At 61.1% G+C, this 3,435-nt stretch overlaps 1 pseudogene across 1 annotated transcript; it reads right to left on the reverse strand.

Moving 5' to 3' along the window:
* Positions 1–424: 424 nt before the first annotated feature.
* Positions 425–2,912, reverse strand: LOC101390975 (patr class I histocompatibility antigen, A-126 alpha chain-like; annotated as a pseudogene). Its single transcript, XR_015554082.1, has 5 exons — positions 2,809–2,912; positions 2,214–2,496; positions 1,714–2,000; positions 814–1,089; positions 425–691 (listed from the first exon to the last, which is right to left on the reverse strand). The product of XR_015554082.1 is annotated as a patr class I histocompatibility antigen, A-126 alpha chain-like (transcript).
* Positions 2,913–3,435: the final 523 nt, after the last annotated feature.

Raw genomic sequence — 3,435 nt, forward strand, 5'->3', positions numbered from 1 at the left:
ATGAGACTAAAGGAGGAACTATGGGGTGGGTGAGCTCCTCCATGGGCTCCGTCTACACTATCCCAAGGGTTTCAGGGATCAACACCCTCTCCATACTTACTTGCAGCCTGAGCATAGTTCCCTCCTTTTCCACCTGTGGGAAGAAAATATCCTGTGAGAAATCAGGGAAGAGGCAGAGCCATGAGGTCCTAAAGGAACCCTCTAGTCCTGGATTCAAGAGAAGTTTCCAGAACTGTGATTACAGACTCAAGACAGGATCAGGAAACATGAGGAAAGTACACATGTGGGGACTGGAACAACCACCCTCCCGGGGGTCTGTCCTCAGCAGTGACCTTCCCTTCTGTCCTGTAACTGTTGGGAATCAGGTCCCCATCACCAGACTCATCAAGGTGATAAATTTGTCCTTCATTTCCACATGCGCTTTACTAAAGAGTAAGTGTTAGCAAACAGGGCCCCAGGCGAGGAAAGCACATGTGCCTGTGGATGGGACTTCCCATTAACGAGGCAGGACAAACTTCTACCTGGGCTTGAAACTCCCCAATGGGACAAGAAAACTCTGACCACACTCCTTGCCTACCTGAGCCCTTCTTCCTCCAGATCACAGCTCCAGCCACCACAGCTCCAGTGACCACAAAGAGAACCAGGCCAGCAATGATGCCCACAATGAGGATGGTGGACACAGGAAGTGGTTCTGGGAAGGGAAGGGAAGGTGAAGGCCCTGACTCCTGGCCTCAGCTCCCACTCTGCTGAAGGTCTCCAAAAGGGCTCCTGCTTTTCCTGAGAAGAGGCATCCTCCCTCATCCCCCCCCTTACCCCATCTCAGGGTGATGGGCTCAGGCAGCCCCTCGTGCTGCACATGGCATGTATATCTCTGCTCCTCTCCAGAAGGCACCACCACAGCCTCCCACTTCTGGAATGTCCCGTCCCCTGCAGGCCTGGTCTCCACAAGCTCTATGTCCTAGGTCAGGTCCTCCCCATCACACTGCCAGGTCAGGGTGATCTCCGCAGGGTAGAAGCCCAGGGCCCAGCACCTCAGGGTGACCCCACGGTCAGAGATGGGATGGTGGGTCACGTGTGTCTTTGGGGGATCTGAGGATAAGGGTCAGAAAATTCAAGAACTTTACATCTGCCTTGGGCCGCTGAAGCAGCACTCATGTGACCATCCTGAGAACAGACAGGACAACTGGGTTGGGGGAAGAGGGGCACAAAACCCAGACACCAACCTAGGCACAGGCTTCTGGGATAATCTCTATTCTTTGGAAATTTCTAGAATGAAGGGGAGACAGCCCAGGGTAGGAGGCAGGTCTCTGAGGGGGAGAAAAGGGATTTCTGGTCCTGACTTGGGTGAAGGCCGAGTGACTCAGAAAAGCTGGAGTCAGACCTCAAATACATTGTGTGTGGGGCAGAGAACAAGGCCTCAGAGAGAGAGTCCCCCATGGTTCCCAGAGCCGCTGCCAGAGTCAAAGGGAATCGCTTGTCAGTCCTTTCAGGGATGCCTTCCCCCTCCATCCACGGAGACATTGCCTCCCTTAATCGACCCTGAGAAAAAGGCAGGTCCTCTGCACCATTTGCTTTGTGGTACCGGATCTGAAAGCCCAGGCGGACTCAATCTCCTGAGCCACGGGACGGGCAGATTCAGGTGTCATCCCATTTTCCCTCGTCTCCTTGTAGGAAGCCCCCAGCCCAAAGGGAGATTGGGGATGCCCCTCGTACCTGCGCGCTGCAGCGTCTCGTTCCCGTTCTCCAGGTATCTGCGGAGCCACTCCACGCACTCGCCCTCCAGGTAGGCCCTGCAGCGCTCCGCCTCACCGGCCGCCTCCCACTTGCGCCGGGTGATCTGAGCCGCCGTGTCCGCCGCGGTCCAGGAGCGCAGGTCCTCGTTCAGGGCGATGTAATCGGCGCCGTCGTAGGCGTCCTGCATGTACCCGCGGAGGAGGCGCCCGTCCGGCCCCACGTCGCAGCCGTACATCTTCTGGATGTTGAGACCCTGGCCCCGCCCCCTTGGTCAGCCCCGCCCACTCGGCTCCGCCCCCGCCCCGACCACCCGCAGTGATTAAACCTAAACTGAAAATGAAACCGTGCAAAAGTCTCCGCCGGCTCTTCCCGGGTCGGGGGTCGGGCGGGTCCCGCAGCCTCGGGGTGAGTCTCGGAGCCGGAGACTCGGGGAGACCCCGGCCCGTCCGTGGGGGTGGGGGTCATGACCTGGACCCGACCCGCGTCGCTCACCGGCCTCGCTCTGGTTGTGGTAGCCGCGCAGTTTGTTCAGGTCCACTCGGAAAACCTGTGCGGTGTCCTTGACCCCCCGCGTCTCCCGCTCCCAATACTGCGCCCCCTCCTGCTCCATCCACGGCGCCCGCGGCTCCGCCCTCGGACTCGCGGCGTCGCTGTCGAACCGCACGAACTGCGTGTCGTCCACGTAGCCGACGGCGATGAAGCGGGGCTCCCCGCGGCCGGGCCGGGACACGGCGGTGTGGAAATACCTCAGGGAGTGGGAGCCTGGGGGCGGGGAGGGGCTGAGACCCGGCCCGACCCTCCGCCCGGCGGATCCCCGGGTCCGAGGGTGATGGGGCCGGGAGGGGGCGAGGGGGTCGTGAGACGGAAAAGGGGGGCGGGAGACCCGAGTGGGTGAGAGGAGGGGGCGGGAGGCTGGGAGAGAAGACGAGGGGTCAGGCCGGGGCGGGACCGAGGTGGGGGGTCTGGGCAGGTGTCCGCGGAGACGCGCCTTCCCCGGGGGGTCCTGCGCCCCCGCCGCGCGGTCCCCTCGCCCCGCCCCCCGCAGAGGCCGTTTCCTCCCGACCCCGCACTCACCCGCCCAGGTCTCGGTCAGGACCAGAGCCCCCGAGAGCAGCAGGAGGAAGGTTCGAGGCGCCGTGACCCTCATCCTCGGAGTCTGGGGAGAATCTGAGTTCCGGACGGTGGTAGAGACTTTATAACCGGGAACCTTGGAGACGCTGATTGGCGTCTCTAGAAACCGGACACGCAATGGGAGTGAGAACTGGGGCCGCGTCATGAGTCTCCAGGCGGGAGGACCTGACAGGTAGTGAGAGGGAGAAGTGAAACTCAGGGAGATGGGGGCTCCCCAACACTGAGCTTCCCCGCCCCAGACACCGCCCTCGGGCTGAGACCCTGAGAGCCACGTCCGGGGACCTGGGACTTTGCCCTGACGCCTCTCCTCCTGCACCGAGAGCTCTTTGTCACACTGTCTCCCTGAGTCCTGGCCCAGGGACTGTCTGAGGAAACCAGGGAGAGACCCTCAGATGGGCTCAGCCCCTTTTCTTCCTCTTACTGGAATCACTTTCCCTGAAATGGACTCCCCGCCTCCCATCCCTGACCTCTCCCCTCGGACTCTTCTAGAAGAGTCCAGGGAACTTGATGCCAGTGAGTGAGCTCACCGTGGGAATGGAGGTGGAGGGACAGGGGTTTTCTCTTTAAACC

The sequence above is a fragment of the Ceratotherium simum genome, chromosome 13 (genome assembly GCF_057802395.1).
Source record: "Ceratotherium simum simum isolate JZ-2026a chromosome 13, ASM5780239v1, whole genome shotgun sequence".
Lineage (NCBI taxonomy): Eukaryota > Metazoa > Chordata > Mammalia > Perissodactyla > Rhinocerotidae > Ceratotherium > Ceratotherium simum.